Raw genomic sequence first — 21,090 nt, forward strand, 5'->3', positions numbered from 1 at the left:
ACATGTAGATTTAATTTTTTTTTCTTTAACTTTTTGCAGTTTTAATTCACAGGGTCGATTTGTCATTTGAATGGAATGTGCTAGAATCCGCATTGCTTTTATTAGAAATAAAGAAGCATTAAAATCTAGTGTAACATTGGGGTAGCCACCCAACACATTTATTCAGTTTTCATATCTGGTATTACTTGTCTGTATGGGTGTGGGATGTCATTTCAGTGCTCAGGACTCAGAAAGGGCTCTGCAGTCTGGTCAGCTAGCTGCTGTGGTGTTGAATTACTTTCTTTTCCACTTCCAATTTTCTGATGAAAAAGGAAACAGTTGGTTTTAGGTTTTTTAAAAATAGTATTTTCTGTGAGTATTTTAATTGAATAAAACCCCCAAATTTTACTCCAGAAATAAAATGTCTGAAAAATAATTCAAGTTGAAGAGACTCCACCATTCAGTTCTCAGCAAATCTGAAACATTGTCACTCATGTCACTGGATTGTACCCTCACTCCTGTATGTATTTACCATCTGCATTATAAACTCTAAAGTCTGAGCCATTTATGTCCTGAGTTTTGGCCATCTAAAACACCCCAAGGAAGTTAAGCTGGAGGTAACATTTGACTTGCTCCACATGATCACTCCCAGGTTAAATAGCACATTGCCATTATGCTCTTAAATCCATGAAAGTGAAACATTAAACAACTTAAAAGGTTCAAAGGTGACCATGTCCTAAGCTGTAGAGAGAGGCTGGAGCCGCTCTTCATTCCGTGGTAAAGTACAAACAGGTGTTTGCAACAGAAGTAGGCAGAGCCACACCAGCACCGTGTTTAGCTAATTAGGCTAATGATTAACTGGTAACACCAGAAATTGTGGCAGGTCACAGCCTTTGAAAGAGAGGGTGCTGGGACCTCGGTGGGGTTTTCCAGGTACCGTTAACTGTTTTTTTAGTTTTAGGTTTGTGCTGCTAGGTATTTATTGATGTCTGTTGTTCTGGGACTCTTCATGTAGCTTAGTTAAAGCAGACAGGCCTTTCCCCCTGTAGCAAGCTTGTGCCTTGCTGTACCAAGCAGAGCTGTGTCCTAAGCATAGTGTTTCTCTACTCACGCTCTGACTGTGCCCACACATGATGTTTTCTGCTCAAGAATGATCCTATTCATTACCAGCACATCCAATCTGGATTTTTTTCTTTAAAGGTATGTATATTTAAGATGTAAAAATACAGATGCATTTTTAGCTTTGAGTCATATTGTGCTGAAAAGAGCTAAGGGACACCAAAGGAGTGTCCCGTCAGCAGAGACCTGGGTGAAGCTGATGAGTGGAGGTGGCATGAGGTTGCTAAGCAAAGAGATGAGCGTGCTCTCAGAGGAAAGCTGGACCAGAAAAATGGTTTTTAGGTTGAGAAACTCAACCAGACTGGAGTTTCTGAGTTGGGGGTTCTGTTTATTTCTACAGTATTGAAGAAAACATGGCTTGGTTTATGCAATCTGTAAATAAATATTATTGCACCTAAGAAATACTTCACTAATGCGAACAGTGTATTATATTTGTATTACTTTATAGAAGCAGACTGCTGGGATGCTTATTCTGAGTGAAAAATGTTCACTGAAATGATATTTCACCTATGGGTATTAGGCTTATTCTATATACATTAAGATAGTTCTGGCTTTCAGTATTATAATTTGGAAATATAATCTAAACACACTTCACAAGACTTTACTGACACTTTTGATCCTTGACCTGTTTATATTGTAACTATTAATAAGCTTAATTCTGAGAACTGTGTTCATGTTTTGTTTTTACACGAGATATTTTGGCATGATAAAATGATGCCTATTACAAGTCAAGGTTGTTTTTGCTCAACCAAAACAGCCACATTAATTCTAAATTCAGTATAAACAAGAAACAGAATAAATGTTTTCCAAGTAGAAGAACAAACCTGGCAAGAAATAAAACATATTCATGCTTTTAAGTGCATAATGCAACTGTGCAGAAATACAGAATTTTGGTTTTAGAGAACGTCAGAACATATTACAGTCTAGGGTTTATGTATTTTTTCCATTTTATTTTGAGTTAATCCTTCATTTTAACCAGACTTAATTATAATTTGTGCATATATTGAAGCCTGAATTTTACTGGAGTCTGAATTGGCACTGATTCTGAATGCCTTTTCAGACAAGTGCAAATCAGAGCAGTCAATGACTGAATTTACCTGAGCTTAAACTACAGGCACAGAAACCCCCCACTACTAACTTAATCTGACTCACATAATAGCAAAACTCCATTGATGTCAACAATACTATCATAGTTTGTGTAAGGATCAGAAGATTTATCGGTTTTAATAACTTACTATTAGATGATTTTTCACATCAGTGATTCCCTGACTTCAAGTCAAGAAAGTCATCTCCTAAATTATACTTGGATAAACCAAATACGTTCAGTTTCATAACTTTCTCCCTATAAAATAGGTTTTCCAGACATCCTACCATCTTTTTTCTGAACATTTCCAATTTTCATTATAAATTTGGAAATTAGGCTGCAGAATTAAACAGATTGTTCCAATAATTGCCTTGTCAATGCTGCATGGACATATGCCACCACTTCCCTGCTTTTTCTTCTTCCTGTCCTGCTTATGCCTTCAGGTGTTGTATCCTTGCTCTCTCTTGCGGAATTGTACTAATATTTTATATTCAGCTTGTTATCTATGATCCTTGTTTCTGCAGTGCAGGATATGTCGATTTTCTAAGCATAGATACATGACACTGCAGATGTACAAAACATGTTTGTCTATATTTTAATGTATTTACATTTAGACATAGCAAATCTTCCCTAGTATTTCTTTAATCCACAATTCATTTTACATTATTATCAAATCAAGACAGGCTCTTGTCAGAAATGGCCAGAAGCTGTTTTTCAATGTGTATGGTAAAACACATAGTTTAGTAGTGTAAAGTCTAAAAATAGTGTTTTAATGTTGCCTAAGTCTACTGCTGATCATTAAAAATGGTACTAGTGTGAGTGAAGTCCTATACTTTAATGCCTACTGAAATATGACATGGTATAGATCGTCTGCTAGTGTAAATAGTCATGCTGAAATCGAAATGAATGAACTTGTGATCATTTGTACCAAGTAAGAACTGATATTTCCTAAGTTTACAAATATTTATCTGTATTTTAAATTGCCTCTTTCACACTGAAAGAAAAAACCATCCTTATCTGTCATCTAAAATATGTCTTTGCTTCATACATTTGGTAGAGAGTTGGGAACCAAAATACAGAGGGTGGAAAATGGCAGAAATTGCTGAATAGAAATAGCTATCTTCCGTATCATGAACTGTGTTATGGAATAAAAGTCAGCTTTTTACATTTTCTCTTTGCTATATATTTTTGAGTTGAACTCTGCTGTGTGAATGAGTGGGCACATGCAAGTATACAAATTTATTAATGATCTTCAGTGTTATCAATAATTTTAGAAACTAAAGACCTAAGAAAAGAATGTGGTCAGAGAATAAATACCTTTCAAAAGAAGTCTTACATCACCTATAGACAATATTTCTAGTAGAAGATGGAGTAACCTAAGACAAATCATAGTAAAAAACTTCCTCTGCTAACAAATCTTTGGGTTACTGATACAAATATGACCATTTCCGCTGACAGTAAAGTGTTGTTTGCCTCTAAGCAGAGCAAACCAGTTAAAGATATTGACATGAATACTAGATTTGAGAAAAGACTATAATCCTAATGGAGAGGGGTGAAAGTAGAAGATTACATGATCAAAAGATATGAAGAGTGTTGATTCATTATTAAGAACAATTTATCCTATGCTATTTCTGCATCTCCTGATGTAGGCTTTAAGACATATGGAACTTGCACAGGAAGAGGTTGGAAGAAGATACTAGTCATTTTAAAATAGATATATTTCATAACATCGTGGGGAATAGAAAAGATTACTTTCTGCATTTCAATAGCTGGCATTCAATCTGATTTTTAAAAACCCCAAACCATGCGACTTTATCTCTTCTATTATTCAACAGTTTAATATGCTGCATTTCTTGATATTTACATCAAATGTCTTTCATCCCTTATAATATATTCCCCTTACTTGTTAAAATTGTACTTCCATTGTATTGGGTTTGTGTGGCAAGGTTTTGGTAGCAGGGGAGCTACAGGGGTGGCTTCTGTGAGAAGCTGCCAGAAGCTTCCCCATGTCCGATGGGGCCAACGCCAGCCGGCTCCAAGATGGACCCACCCCTGGCCAAGGCCGAGCCCATCAGCGACAGTGGTAGCGCCTCTGGGATAAGGTATTTAAGAAGGGGGAAAAAAAGCTGTGCAACAGAAAACATCAGCCATAGAGAGGAGTGAGAACATGTGAGAGCAACAACTCTGCAGCCACCAAGGCCAGAGAAGAAGGGGGGCAGGAGGTGCTCCAGGCCCGGAGCAGAGATTCCCCTGCAGCCCGTGGTGCAGCCCATGGTGAGGCAGCTGTGCTCTGCACCCAGGGAGGCCCACGGGGGAGCAGAGACCCACCTGCAGCCCGGGGAGGATCCCACACCAGAGCAGGGGGATGTGCCCGAAGGAGGCTGTGACCCCGTGGGAAGCCCACACTGGAGCAGGCTCCTGGCAGGACCTGTGGCCCCATGGAGAGAGGAGCCCGTGCTGGAGCAGGTTTGCTGGCAGCACTTATAACCCTGTGGGGGACCCACGCTGGAGCAGCCTGTTCCTGAAGGGCTGCACCCCGTGGGAGGGACCCACACTGGAGAAGCTCGTGAAGAGCTGCAGCCTGTGGGAAGGACTCACATTGGAGAAGTTCATGGAGGACTGTCTGCTGTGGGAAGGAGCCCACACTGGAGCAGGGGAAGAGTGTGAGGAGGAAGGAGCAGCAGAGACAACAGGTGATGAACTGACCACAACCCCCATTCCCTGTTCCCCTGTGGGGAGGAGGGAGAGAAACGGGGAGTGAAGTTGAGCCTGGGAAGAAGGGAGGGGTGGAAGGAAGATGTTTTAAGATCCTATTTTATTTCTCATTATCCTACTCTGATTTGATTGGTAATAAATTAAACTAATTTCCCTAAGTCAAGTCTGTTTTGCCAGTGACAGTAATTGGTGAGTGATCTCTTCCTGTCCTTATCTCAACCTTTTCATTGTATTTTCTCTCCCCTGCCCAGCTGAGGAGCGGAGTGATGGAGCAGTTTTGGTGGGCACCTGGTGTCCAGTCAGGGTCAACACACCACATCCATATAACAAAGTGAATAATTATTATCCTTTCTATAAGCTTATGTCCTCAGACGCTTGAAAGCTGTTACTGTGTTCCTGCTTATTCCTTATTTGGCCAAATCATAACTGCTTAATTATCTTCATTTTTCTTCCCACTTCAGTTCTCACAAGAAAACATTTTTTTTATTCTCTCTTCTGATTTCCTTCCAAATTAACAACCTTCTGGGAGAGCATTTCTAATAGTTGCATGCAATGGCAACAAGAAGGTTGCAGAAAATTTTGCTTTCTGGCTGCCATCCATGTCCAAAATCTTTTGAAGTCCGTGGCTGAACTTCCACTGGACACAAAGGGCACTGGATCATACACTTGAATTTTATTTTTTTATAATTCTTGTAATATCCTCCAACTCTCTTATCCATTACTACTGTTCTAGTTCATACATTGCTTATTCTAATGGTTCATCTTCTGATTGGCTATGTTTTATGTTGGCTTTTTGTTTGCAGTAAAATATTTTTACTCCCTTGAGGAATCTATTTTGCAATGCTTCATCCGTGTTTCTTATCAGTCCCTTTTTATTTCACTCTCCTTATTGACATTTCAGATCTTCTAGAATGAGCATAATCTGTGCATTTCATTAAGATCTTATTTATGTCTTTTTTTCTAAATCATTAATGAAGATATAAAGTAAACCCAGACTAACAAACAGTATGTGTTACCCCACTGGACATTTCCAACCATCTTGCTACACAGCTGTTTATCGTAATTTTTTTCATTTGTCTTTTAGCCAATATTCAATCCACGCACAATTGTCTCCAGCCAAGCTGACTTGAATTAATTTTTCAATTAAGATTTCATGAGACAGTGTCAAATGCTTTACTAAAATCCAAATATCTGTCAACTCCTATACTGATTTTTTTCTTTTTATTTTTCTTTACACCCCCCCCCCCCCCCCCCCTTCTGTTTAAACCTCATTCCTTCACTTCACACAAAGACATCAACAACTGTTGCATGTGTGGCACGCTTTAAAATTGTGCTTGCCAACAGGTAGCCTTGAATTGCCTGTTTGTCTAAGGACCATTTAGCTCAGCATTTGCAGACCTTGGAAGAGACACATCTCTATCCTTGGCTCTCTGCAGAGTGACTGGTGCAAGCTGAAGGAGTTACAGGGTTGTTCTAACTAAATCCACTCTCAGACTCATAAGTCGCTCCATTATTTTAGTTTACACAGCTTGAAAATACCCTTTGTCCATTTCTCATCATCATACAAAAAGCAGCAGATAAATTTGTAATTGCATTCACTTATTTTTATGCCAGTGAGGGAAATTTCTTTCCACTACAGCCATCATCTGGTGTTCACGGTGTACCCCAGCCAGCAAATGGAGGCTTGTTAAATCTAGGGTGCTGCTCCCCAAAGGGTCTAAGGATTTGAGTTTTGAAAATCTCATTCCTGCATATCAACTGGTATTTCTATTGCTTTCAGAGGGACTAATCATGTGGTGGAGTGCTGCTTATTGTTAATTAAAAAAGTCTAACCTGGACATTTTAGAGCTACTCTGTGTTTCTCTCACTGAGGGGAGCTAAGGAAAAGATGGTAGCCCATTGTATTTACATATTATTTAACATTTAGTTAATTCCTTTCATTCACTGAGAACATTAATGAAAGTAATTGTTCTTGGCTATATTAATGCACTGTCTGGAATCCTCAGTCATTACAAAGGAAGTTTTATGTGATGAGAGAGACAGCAGCTTTCTTTGAACCAGAATGTATCATTCATTTCTAAGACAAAAGTAAATTTCCAGCCACTATGATGGCTTTTAAATGAATTAATGGTGACTAATTACAAGGTGTTTCTTCCTTGATTCTAGAAGAATGTTACCAGTAAAACATTTTATAATTATTCAAACTTCTGCCCATGTAAGGGAACTGATAAGCAAGTTTCTGAACAATTAAAATGCCTTCTCCTTCCATGAGAAAAATACAGGAGGACCATCAATGCCCACTTTTGCAGTAATCAGAGACTTCAATTAATTGCTGAAGGATTATGTGTGTCTTTTAAAAAGCCACCTCTGAATCTATGAAAGATTTAAAGAGGCCTTTGAATAATGAAGAAAACCACTGAAATTAAAGAAACCCAATGTTATTTATTTTATGACAAACATTTTAGGACTTGACAACAGTTGCAGTGTTCCCCTAATTTTTGCTATAAAAGGGAGGTAAAACAACAGTTTATTGTAGCAATACTTCATACTGCCCTACTTCTGTAAATTGTCTTTATGCTCTAGGGTAAGGATGGAACATTCATGTTTTTAAATTGGATACAAAAGCAGTTTCTGTGCTGTGGCTGCTGTAGCATAAATTGCTACACAGAGACTACCAGATATATCTAAGCATACTGATGCTCAGCAAATTGTGAACATTTTTTTGCCTTGCTTTACCTGCAATGCTTATCATTTGTGCTCCTTTTAAATGCTTTCTAATGTTTGGAAGGTATAACGTAGACCTTGAAAATGTTTCCTACTCGTAGGAGGTTGCATAATTCTCCTTGAAACAGACCCAAAACTCTCTGAGCTGTCCTAAAGTTTTAAAATGTTTTAGCATAACTAATTTATAATATAAATTGGCTGACCAGTGTGAACCTGGATCTTACGCTGCAATTTTTTATGAGGACATAATGTTCTACCCACAATAATGGAGAGAAAATAGTACTTATTAAACTTTCATTTGAGAGCAGCAGTGGGTCACGCACCATGTCACGGAGGTGCTGCGCTCTCCAGACCCCACAGGAGAGGGACAAAAGGGTGGCCTTGCCTTGTAAGGTCTTGGACAGGTAATAATAGGTTGATCTATTTGACATGCAGCTAGGTGATGTGATGGCCTCACAGGCACCCAGTGGGAGCAGCATCAGTGTCTGGAAAAAGGTCCTGGGACTGCTCGGAAAGCAGCTGAACATTTTGCAGGTGGTAGGAGGCTGTTCATATCTGTTCAATATTCCAGATGGCATCTGTAATAATTACATTTAGTGAGACGGCTAGGAAGGGAACTGTGCCATTAAGAAGCCCTTGCGAAAGCCATTTGAACCAACTGCTGTATTTCGCAGACAAGTACATAATGTGATACTGAGCAATTAGACATTGAATTAGCAATTAGATATTGAATCGAGTAGATCTCTGATGTAGATACCAACTGTCTCTAGAAAATCCCTCCTTGCTTGTACTTTCATTACACTTTCTTTGTTGTTCATTACAGAATAGACTTTTACATTCTCTGCAGGAAGGAAAATACATTTTAAGGCTATTAAGCGTTAATGATCAGATTGTAAGGTCCTATTACTTTTTTATTTATTTATTTCAAGATATTCAGTGCATGAGAGCAAAGTGAGCAGCACAACTTCTACAGCAGTATCTTTGAGAAGTTTGGATGAGATTAGCAGGAGGCTATTTGCAAGAATAGACATGTAGGTTTGCATTCACAAAGGGTAGGAAGGCCAGTTGTTAACTGCAAGATTAGCAATGCAATCATCTGATATTTTAAATAATATGAGAGATCTGAAACATGAAAACAAATTAAGTCTTGCTATGGATGAGAAAACATTACCTGAAAATATGTATGTATTTAGAGCTTAGCTAGAGCAACAGATGCTGTGTCTGAAAAAAGATATTTACAAAGATGTACAAAGCTGCCTCTGCATCTTATCTCCAAATTGTTATAAAACTCACAATAATTACAAATTAATTTTTAAGATAAGAAATGTGTACACACACAAATAAGCAATGTGAAACATTTTTTTCTTGTTTCTGAAATTAACAAATATATTGAGATTTAATTGGCAACGGTTTGTAAGAAGAATAATTTTGAAAGTAATATAACATGTTGTTGTTTTAGTGCCTGGGTACTCTTTTTTTTTTTTTATTTCAAACTGATGTTATGAAACCTTAAATTTGTTATAATAGGAAAAATGGCAGTTTTCTTTATTGCTGTTCTCTTGCCTTAGAAAAAACCTGACAAACATGTCTATCATCCTGTTCAGTTCAGAAGACACAGCAAAATCTGAATGCAGTGGAAACTCATTATATTTTTTGAGGTAGCAAACAAAGTTTCCATATCTCCAGACTAACACCTAGTTTAAACGTAAATATTAAATTTACAGCAAATGTTCAGATTACTGTCTGGATTTTAAGCAACTGCACTTCTTGAGTTCTTTGAAGTCAACTGCTATTTCAGCCCACTGGGTAGAATTGGGTATGTACATTATCTGTAGCATTATGTTCCATTTTCCTTGCTTTCCAAGCCATCTCCAGCTGTTCTTCCTAGGTATTAACCTTTGTTTTTGTCAACTCCAGTATTTGCCATTTTTCTAACTGGCCTATAAGACGGAAGTGAGGAGGCAGTCAAGGTTGATGCTAAATGCAATTAGCTGTCTTCTAAACAGGACCTGATTTTTTTTTAACCTATATTTTTAAAATCATATTTTGCTCTGCATAAAAAATGTGGTTGTCACTGATATTAATAGTGTTCAAAAAATTATTTCGAACAAGACTGAAAGTCTTCAAATATAAGTATAGAGTCATTATATACTGTTAATAAGTGAATTGTCTCTCTTTTAGAAAAGACAGAGGAAGAGCACTTTTTCTGACCTACAATGGATTGAACCTCAGGGCTGGGTCTGAAGAGGAGGTTGCTGTGGCAGATGCAGCTTTTATCATTCTTGCAAAGGGTAAGGGCATACAGGAGAGAAAGGATGAGGAGGTGGGATACCTACAAATCAGGCTTTAAACATACCATCCTTAAAAAAAAAAACCAACCCAAAACTATTTCTAAACTAAAGAAAGAAATAGGTCTCATCAAGTTATTCTTCCTCTATATTTAAATATCTTATGATATTCTTTATAAAATAACTTCCCTAAGCTTCCAAAGAAGGCTGACAATACTATATTTTCGTAAGTCTTAAAACTCCTTTCAGAGTCCATTTATTTCTAATGTTATCAAAAATATGTGAATGATGAACAGCACCATCAGTACATTAATCTTTCCCAACAGAGTAGAACTGCAAACATCAGTACCTCATGCCTTCTTTGTGTTAAGAAACTTTGGTCCAAAATATTATATAAATGGTGTCCTGCAGCAGGTTTTGTTTGTGTTTGTTGGGTGTTTTTTTTTATATTAGAATGATTTCCCCTCTATTGAATACATTGTAGAAAAACATGTTCACACAGAACAAACTGCATACTCCACTCATCTAGAAGACGGTAACAATAGGGTAGAAGATATTGTTAGTTTGACTCTTTATCTTTGTTCAGAATTTCACTAGCTAGGTGTCCTCATATCTGAAGATCAGGTATCAAATATATGCTGTTATCTAATCTTGGCTGCTTTGGGTGGATAAAATGGACACAATGCAGAGAAGAAAGGCTTCATTTACAAAAAAATCCTGGCTAGGCGATGCTATATCATCCACACTTATCACAAGAGGCATTTTTTCACAAAGCTTGTTGTGAAGAGAAAGAAGTTTTATACTTATAAATTTTATTCAGATGCAGGTTCCCTGAGAGATTAAGTGAATATAAAAAATGTAGGAATTTCTGTTCATAAAATGATGATTCTTATCTATTTGTCCCTAACATAACAGTAATTCCCAGAGATTCAGACAATATATTAAAGCTCATTCTTGAGCTATAAAAAGTTAGTTTCCAAGTTCTGGATGACATCTAGATTGTAAGGTGTCCCATGAAACTGGCAAAATCAGAATTCTCCCTTCTGGACTTCAACTGGAGGCAAAGTATTTTCTGATCTCTCTGCAGAATGGGAACCAAATACTGAAGTAGATTTGGTCTCCATAGTTCACAGGAAGATGAATTCTACATTTTCATGATAGTGGAAGGTACACAGGTGATGCTCAGACTGTACCTGGGTATTAATCAACTGAGTGCAGAGAGGTGGTGAATCTCTGTGAAGTTTGTCTCCTTCATTCATATGTTGTAGGCAGCTATAAACTTCCTATGCTGTTTTATTTGATGCTTTCTAAATAATATCTAAGAAGCAGTTATCCCATAAAGAGGTAATTTTATGTTTTACTTTAAGAGTGCATCATTTTATCTTTCTGTTTTGACATTGGTTTATATATTATGCCAAAAATAGAAAAATCTGTATTGAAAGAACAGCAACATTGCACACAAAAGCACTCATTTCAATCATTCCTTAGCTTGTAAGGTTACCCATGGGATTTTAAATTGCCTCACATGGTTTTTTGCTCTTTGACATTACCTTTCATTGCAATATAATATGCTATTTTTTCCACTGTATCCTGCCACCTTCAGTTGATATGATTCTTGCTACTCTAACAAACATAGTCATTAAATTTGCATCTAATATTTGCTTTTTAGTGTATGAATTGCCATTATTTATTGCATATTCTTCAAAACAAGGTTGTTATTCCTAAGTAGATGGGGAAAAAATATTTCTTATTACATGAGTTAATTCTAGGTGCTGCCCTTGAGGTGTCATGGTGTCATCTTTTGTCCAAATGAAAGCTCTGTTGACTTGTAGCATGCCTGCTTAAGCATCCGCAGCACAAGTTTGGGTTTGTCCCTCCAGCAAAAAAGGAACATCTTTGAGAGGTTTTTTTGTCAACATAAAATACATGCTCTTTCACACACACACACACACACACAGAGAGAACAGTTTCCTAACCTGGGGCACTTGGATCTCTCCTTAGCAGTACGTGCAGAGCTGCCCAAACACAGCCAGCTTGGGGTAGCTGGACATATGAGGAACTACAAATTAGATGTTTCTCTCTCAGTCTGCAAGCAATATAACCTGATGAGCAGTCACAGGATCTCTACTGGATAAGGCTCTGACATGGAAAGGAGGAGTCCAAACCCTGCTTTACAAGTTAAAGCACACAGGATATGGAAAAAAGTTTAATCCCTCCCTTTATCTTCCTTATAACCAGATCCCTGCTTCCCCATTTAATACTCAAGCTACCAGCCTGTAACTTGCAAGAGGGAGCAGGGGAAAAAACAAAAGTAAAGCATGACTTGACAGGAGGCAGGAAAGAGGGAAGGATGTGTGCTTTGCTGACAATTTAACATTAGGAAACCTAAGTGGAAAGCCGTTATCTTGTCTGTGAACCTGCCGTGGAGGGTGATGTGAATTGGCAGACAGATCACAGCTATTTGCTAAACAAATAAGAACACTAAAACTCAGGAGTAAGTTGCCTGGTTCTTGCAGTGGGGCATGTTGCAATGTCTAAGTATCTTTTACTTCTCTACTCCAGTTGTCTCTAATTTGCCCTTTCTGTAATTTTGTGAAGGTTTGTTTCATCTTGTATCTCTACAGATATTTTCCCTGTGGTTTTTTTGAAAATGTCTTTGAAGTTTTGATAATTATACCTCTGCAAAGCAGTGTTGCCGCCTCCCTTCTCCCTCTCTCCTTTCTGTCTTCACCTCCACCTCCCCTCCCTCCTTTCATCAGCTGCAGATTTCCACTTGTCTCCATTCACTCCTACTCTTCCCCACTTTTGTCACTCTTTGTTCCTGTTCATCATCTTTATTCTTGATCCCTCCCAGGTTTACTAGTCCTGTATCTCCCTTTGACTCCCATCAGGAATTTCCCATGCACTTAGGGTGACGAGGAGGACCAGGAAGAGCCCCTTGTTTTGTTTTGTGCCTCTTAATGCCTGCCAACAAGAAATTACTATTCCAGGAAAAATCCTGATCAAATGCTGCAGTAGAGTGATCGTTTTAAGTATTGTGTCCAGCTCTAGGGCCCCCAACATAACAAGGACATGGACCTGCTTGGGTAGGTCTGGAGGAGGCCACAAAGATGCTCAGGGGGCTGGAGCACCTCCCCTGTGAGGACAGGCTGAGACAGTTGGGGGGGTTCAGCTGGAGAAGAGAAGGCTCTGGGGAGACCTTAGAGCGGCCTCCCAAGACTGAAAGGGGCTACAGGAAAGGGGGGAGGGACTCTTGATCAGGGGGGTAGGGTAATGGTTTTAAACTGACAGAGGGCAGATTTAGATGAGATCTAAGGAAGAAATTCTTCCCTGTGAGGGTGGTGAGGCCCTGGCACAGGTTGCCCAGAGAAGCTGTGGCTGCCCCCTCCCTGGAAGGGTTCAAGGCCAGGTTGGACGGGGCTTTGGGCAACCTGGGCTAGTGGAAGGTGTCCCTGTCCAGGGCAGGGGGTGGGACTGGATGAGCTTTAAGGTCCCTTCCAACCCAAACCATCCTGTGATTCTATGATCCTAAGCAGTATAACTAGCAAATAGGAGGTGAGAGAGGGGACAGCATCGAGAGGGGGAAATGAAATGTCAGATGAATTAGCATCTTGTCTAGATTTCTAACAAGCATCTATGTGCACACTGGGATTTTAGAAGCTTGTTAGGGAACCAAATTTGTATTTGGGAGATATTTTTTGAGGGTTTCCCTACATTAAAAAGAATGGTATTACCTTAAAAAATCCCATGCTAGCTTCCCATGCCCAGAAATACTAACTTAAGTCTTAGATTTAGCAATTAGCATCATTCCTGACTAATGTTGCATTACTGCAACATGACTAACTTCATTCCCTGCGCTGTAGTGCTACATGGCTTCTGGTCAGGAACATAGTTCAGCTGAAATTGGCTCTAAGAAGTACTGAATCATGCAGTTCAGGTATCTTTTTATCTATATGTCTGTATCCACATCTATATTTGCAACTCATTCCAATGCATAGAAGTAGTGTTTCTTCATAAAACAGCATTGACAACAGTTTCCCCTTTAACTCACAAATGTTTGAGGTATTTTAGAAACCAGATGCTCCCCTCTGCCCCCCAAGTTTCAGCCTGACTTAGAAAATCCCCCTTAATGATTTGGTTTGCAACATTAAAAACAGATGAAAGTGAGCCCTTCCAGTAAAAAGTTCCAGGCAAACACATCTGCAAGTAACCCATAAGAGGAAATGATAAAGTGCTTTTGGATGCTGTGCTACTGTCCAGTGTTTTATTACTACATGTCATCTTAGATATTTTTCCTGTACTTAGTGTTGCAATTAATAAAAATCCTTATATAAAGGTAACTAGGTGTCAGCTTCATTTCCAGTTGAGACTGTCTGTTGATTAAAAACTACTTTACGGTGACATTAAGCTGCAAAGAACAAGTCAAAAAAAGCATAAGCCCAAGACACGCTCTGTCAGTCCCCATAGATTTAAATTTAATTAAATGAGAAAACTGCAGGACTCTTTTGTTCACACTGAAGATTCCCAAAGCTATCCCATGAATGCTATTCAGTTATTGCAAGGCATGAGCTCAGCTTGGAATATTGTTTTATCATTAATGCTGCCAGTCATTCCCCATTAGGTCTAGTATCTAAAATGCTGTGCTGCTGCAATGAAAATAAAAGGCCTTGGCCTCATATTAAATGTGTCCTGAGGATGCAGCCTATGTAATCACACCAGTTTATCCATTTATTAACACGATAAGCCAGTTGTTTCAGATGTGAAATTCAACACTGAAGTGGTGCTATTTTGAGAGGTGTCGACCACCTGCTCCTGGATGCAACTGATACTTTGATTTCATAACACCTAAAAAGTGGTGTTATCTCCCTTTAAAGCCAGACCTCCATGGCATGCCCTGGACCCATGGCCCTGTAAAGCAATGCCCTGTGTCAGCCCAATCTTCCCCTTATGCTGCTGTCTGCATTCCCCAAGCAACATGGAAAAATGCTACATGTACTCCCAGTAAATCTGATATTTTTCCCACAAAGTATGAGAAACAACCAAACGTTGCTTCCTAACCCCTGCAAATAATTTGCTGTCCTTTGAAGTATGGAATTATTCATCTGACATTTTATCTTGTCTATCTACCAGCACCATCAAGTCAAATATAACATCTTCAAGCCCAGTTTTCAATTTTTTGAATGTTAACTTTAATATTTGTAGGTTTTCTGTTCTCAAAGGTAAATTAGGAAATAAATGAGCCCAGAGACAAAGCTGAGAATATACTATATGATAGCACGTACAGAGATGAACATGAAAATGTCATCAACATCATTGCCAGATATGTTCTTATTAATATTTTTTCAGAAAACTGATTTATAGTGGTGGGGAGAGAAATAAAAAGAGGCCGAAGAGATGAGAAGAGAGCAAAGATAGGGGACTCAGAGCTATACAAACATACATCTCCAGTGCCTCTTACTTGCTTAAAAAAAATGGCATTGTTGCCTTCATAATTGCTGAATTTTTTAAACTGGCCTGGTCTGTGTGTGAGGAGCTGTACTTTCCAGCAAACACTGTGACTTTTTGAGAATAAAGGCCAAACCATGTGTTCATGAATTTTAATGTAAACAAAATCAGCTTTTTTTCCAGTTTTTAAGATCTCTCTTTACTTTGTTGTGTGGGGTGAGGGGCAGAGAAGCAAAATGGCCAAAGGGTAAGCTGCAGCATGCTGGTACATATGTTTTCATCTCCTGCTGAATCTTATCCTCCATGCTCTAAAGAGATCACATTTACCACAAAGAGACCTGAGAGACTGAGACCAAATAAGTACCTGGAGCACAGCTTTTCCAAAACACCACTAATAGAAAAAGAATATGAAATGAGATTAGCCCTTCTGCCTCTTCACGGGTTTCTCTGCATTTGCTGAAGTATATGCTTCTACTGCACCAATAATCATTAATAATATTAACTTTCAAAGCATTTTGCACTTACTATTCTTAATTCCAATGAAGTAGCTAAACATTTCTGTCTCTGTTTTGTTACTTAGGAAGAAGCACAGAGAAGGCAGAGCTCTCTCCGTGCTCTGCAGCAATGTATTGACAGACCTTTGGCTAAAGCGTGGTAGCTCCAGCTCCATACCAATTAGCCTCAGCAAATATTCAGGCCAAGGTGACCTGTCAGAGGAGTTCAAAAATCAGTCTTGCGGAGTTACCTCTGCAGAAGGTAACAACCATATTTTCTTACGTCTTTTCTGTCCTGTAGATTCCTCAGTCGCAGAAGTGAACGTGTTCCCAGCACAGTTATTTTCAAGGAGAGCTGATTTTGCAGGGTGCCTCCCAGCCCCAAATTTTTACTTTTGAAGATCTGCTGCTAACTAATGATGCTGATGCACCAAAAATGCCATATGCCATTTCTGAACTGACACCTGTCCTGCACATAATTTTGAGCATCTCATATGGTAATGCCAAAGAGACATTCAGGCTTTTAATCTCCGCCATCCATCTCTCTCTCAATCCTACTTAAACATAGCATCTCTTCTAGTTAGATATTCCTGTACATACATCTCTATATAGCTACAGCAACATCCAGAGATACGCTCTGGGAATTAAAAATGCAGACTCTATGAATATTTTTGGGAAGGAGCATAACTCCTATTACTCCATAACTTCACTTTGAAATCTGCAAGACAAGAAGTACCTTCAATTTATTTTATCACTGTAATTTAAGGGTACATATATTTTTCTTATTTAAAGCCAAAAGTCTGGATGAATAACTACACTTTAAGGTATATTCGCTCTAAAATAGAAGGAAGCATGTAGCTGGTTTTGATACCTGAAGTATAATGATACTGAAACTTTTAAATTCTAATAAACACTATACTTTCTTGTAATACATTGAAATAATGTTACTATTATGGAAAACTGTGTTCATGTCACTAAAAGTGACTGTATTAGTTTGACCTCTGAGCTGAAAATGCTCATTTCAGCCTGAATTCTCCAACAAATGACACTACTGTGACAACAGCTGTAAGTCCTTTTCACAGTCTTCCACCTACATCACTTCAGATATTATTTTGGTCCATGTTCCACCAACTGAAATATGCCTAACTCCAGAATAACGCTGCCTTAGCTGAGCTTCCCACTGAAATTAAGTTTTTGTTTACAGCCACGCGTTGCCTTGTACAGCACTTGCTCACTCTGCGGCATCTACCGTGTATGTGCTGGAAAAGCCACTCAAATGATTTGTAACAAGTTCAGCTGAATGTGTCTCTGCCAAGGATGAAGCTACACCACACAGCACTGTGGAACGAATTGAGGCTCTCAGCGAAGCAAAATGCAGCAGCACTGTTTGATTACTCTTCTGCAAAAGGACCACTCGAGAGCACAAATCTCTCTCCACTGGCATGACTCAGTACCAGCACAACAGGACCATTTCTTACAGTTTCTTTTTCCATCACCGTTTGAAATTTCTGTGCTGTGCCTTCATAGCTAAAAGTTAAGATTATGCCCACACACTCCTAACTTTTGTCCATCATCTTCCTTTCAATACAGTAATATGTATTTTTGTTACCAAATCTAATACAGGCAAAAATCATTCTCCACTGTTTTTTGTCCAAGCTCAGCCAGGTTTGCTCTCAGGGGAATGCCAGGCACACATACAAGAAGGAGGTGGTAGATGCCAAAATGTTCAGGCCTTATGGGGACACCAGGGGCGAGGAGGCACAGGAGTTCTGGTGCAGTTGGGATGCAGCATCTGCATCCTGCAGTGCTCTTCAAGGAATGGTTTGTATTGTGTGGCTGCTCAGGTGTGAAAGCTCAGCGTAGGAGGAACCCAGTTTTGGGGTATTTTAGAGCTTGCTAGATATTTAAAGTTTCAGACCTGAAATATCAAAGTGACTTTATTTTTTTTTTTTTTTTTCTAAACAGGCTTGAAAGAGTGAATTTCAATTCCCATCCCTCTCCTCTTCCACGGAGGGGATTATTTTAGTTCTGTGAAGCTGATATGTTTAAAGTTATGTGTGCGTGTTATCTATTGTATTGCACATTTATATTCTGTTCATCAGAAAGGTTATACAGAATATAAATAAGTCTAATGATAAAAAGACATTGTAAAACAAACAAACATAGAGCACCTGCTTTTAAATTACTTTTGCTCTTCATTCCTGACACAAATAATGGTCAAAACAAAATGCTCTTGCATAAATCATTTCCATTTCAATGAATCAGCAGTTGCCGAAGGGAAAATATTTACATCTTTGCTTGTTCTATCAGCTTCTAGATAGCAAATATCGTCTCAAAACAACAACTAAGCAAAAATCTTTTGGGAAGCTACAAAATGATAAAGATTTTCTTGGCCAAGAGAGAAAACTGGAGGGATGAGATACTTGAACTCTAACATCTCTCAGTTAGTGTGGAAGCACGGCAGCAGAGTAATGCTGAATTGACAAAAATTACTTCCATTCAGTTCAGCAATCCAAACTATGATGGTTCCAATTAAGCAAAAGAGAAAATGTAGAAAATTGGATGAAAAAAATTGACAAAAAATACTGATTAGCTCAACTGAATAGGCCAGGATGAAAAGGCTCAACTACACGAGGGCAGAATAGAAAGTTGAACATATATTTGGAAATGACAAGAACTATGGAATAAAATAAGAGGTGGTTATATTTATTTTGGTTTTCACTGTTTTATCTTAACTTAAAATGTTTTGATTACAAAGTCTAGGAAAGATTACCAGCAAGAGGTTCCATTTTACATGTCAATTATTTAGTTCCTTTATAGGAAAAAAAAAAAACAGCAAAAAAACCCACAACCAAAACCTGGCCTTTGATCTCTCATTTTCCCTATTGAGAAACTGTATAATCATTTTATAAAATGGAGCAACTGTTCATTTATCCCTTCATTATATCAGCTGATTTACTGTGCCAAAAGAGTGATGGAACCACAAGTTGAAATGCAGTGTAAATTAGGAAAGTGGTCTGTAGTACAAATTCCTTTGAGTATGTTGCTGAAACAGTCTGGCAACAGCCACCCAAGATATTCTGTCATGTTAGAACAGCCTAATCTGCTTCAGTATTGAATGTCTTTTCTGTTTGCTCTTCGCTTCATTGACGCAGTTACTACCCAACAGAAAGTGGCATGAGACCTCCAGGAAGGGATGATGTGACTCAAGATGTGGTCTCAGCACTCCTTTAGCCTCAATAGTCCTTTTGAAGGAAGAAGGGAAACAAAAATGAGGGAACATCTTGCTGGATCTATCAATCCATCTCTAGTACATCTAAAAAACCCCCCATTTTGTTAGAAATTAGCTAGTGGTATTTCAAAATGATCTTCATCCAGCTGCCATTAATACTGCATTCCTGTTATCTGCTATGGAATTTAATGCAAATTAGCTAGTAGTATTTCAAAATGATCTTCATCCAGCTGCCATTAATACTGCATTCCTGTTATCTGCTATGGTTTTAATGCAAATATGCTGCTTGAAAATAAGTGTAAGGAACCAAAAGAAGACTTCCATTGAAAATGCTGATCCCTCTCTGCCCCTGCTTTTCCCCATGTGTTTTTGTATTGATCTTTTTTTTTCTTATCAACATTTTGGGAATATGAGCCAGTGTTCAGCCACAGTATGTTGTATCACAGTTTGTGCAATGAATAAAATCCAGGCATAAAAATAAGAGTTATGAACAGATGCATATATTATTGTAACAACAATAACTAGCTCCTTTCTGGCACTGTTTACCCATTGAACAAATCGTTCTTTGTGGAGAAACTTATAATTATTTTCAATTTTACTGCAAGGTCTTGACCAAATCTTGATCTTAATCTTATACTTTTGTGGATTAGACCTTCTTGAGTACCAAAATCGGACCAGCTTTACTGAAAAGTATCTACTGGATATATAAATTCAAATTATGTTAAGGGCATTTCTTTATTAAGTTTACTAGAGTCCAGTGAGAAAAGTTTTTAATAGGACTGCTTAGGAAATAGTTTGTTCTGTTTTCAATTAACATCTCAAAACATCAGCCTCATATTAACTTTTCAGCTAAAAAATTCTGGGTTTTATACTAAAACATTCCAACCGATCATCTTAATCAGTTGCGTTGATTGCTAATTTTGTGTTCCCCTTGCAAATGTTTCACAGCCTTGGAGCTTCAGAACAGAACACGTAGCCTGGTCTTCTGAAGGACATAGTGACAGAAACACAGAAGTGAAAGTTTATTCTTGTTTTATTCTCAAGCATCTAGGTTTCTATTTTTATTTAAATTTCATTTTCCACACTTTTTATTGTACGTTATTGATTTTGTTTGATACCATAATTTTTCATTTCTGCAGAATTTCTGGCTGATGTGGTGCAAGACATTTGATGCATCTAGCTTGCAGATATTTATTGGCACTTGCATTGGAAATGAGAGTCTGAACTGGTTTCTGTGGCAGGAGTAGCATTTTTATTAGTTTATTTAATCTGCCAAAGAGGTAGGTGCGCTCTGTTTGCTGCCATTTTGCCACCCTTATTCCCTGAGTATGTTTCAACGGAGGTAAGGTAAGCAAGAGGTCTAAGGGGATCAATAACCTCACACCCACAGACTCGCATCTCTAGATTGTTGTTCAAAAGCTGGATTTTGACCAAAACCATGACAGCTGTTTGGTTATTTATACAAACTGAATTGGTGGCCTCCATCCAGTTGCTAGTACAAGTAGGCATCTGCATCCTAATATTTAGATTAAATTAGTACCTTTATCTGGAAATCTTGGCCAAGCTGTCAGGATTGAATGTCATGGAGATTTGTCTCAGGAACCTCACCAGTGCCCTGCTAGTGCTTACCCAGGTCTTGCTGGGCTTCATGGATAACTTTCCAAGTATTTCTAAGATGTGGGCTGCACATCTTCCAAAAATCTTTCCATCTGTCTTTTATAGAGAAAAGTATGATAGTGATCAGAGCCTTCACGCTGGTCCAGGGACCAAAACATCAGCTTCTTGCTTTACAACTCACTTAGCTTTTTTGTGCCTTAATACCCTAGCTCTAAAATTCAGAAGAGATAGTAACACTGAGGATAACGTTAGTATCCCACTACACTGACACATATGCGGTGTTTCTCAATTTTTTGCACCTCGAAAATCCCCTCTGATTTCACAGGCTGGTGTATTGCATAGGAGACCATTTCACCTGGCAGCATCACAATTCACCTGGCATGCCTCAAAAGC

At 38.4% G+C, this 21,090-nt stretch overlaps 1 long non-coding RNA gene across 1 annotated transcript; it reads left to right on the forward strand.

Annotated features, from left to right (window-relative positions):
• The first annotated feature begins 1,034 nt into the window (after window positions 1–1,034).
• On the forward strand, window positions 1,035–18,555 carry LOC141947399 (uncharacterized). The gene is made up of 4 exons (XR_012630103.1): window positions 1,035–1,179; window positions 9,803–9,912; window positions 15,935–16,110; window positions 17,053–18,555. It is a non-coding gene; the product is annotated as an uncharacterized LOC141947399 (long non-coding RNA).
• The last annotated feature ends 2,535 nt before the right edge of the window (window positions 18,556–21,090 follow it).

Source organism: Strix uralensis, chromosome 9, assembly GCF_047716275.1.
Source record: "Strix uralensis isolate ZFMK-TIS-50842 chromosome 9, bStrUra1, whole genome shotgun sequence".
Taxonomy (NCBI): Eukaryota; Metazoa; Chordata; class Aves; order Strigiformes; family Strigidae; genus Strix; species Strix uralensis.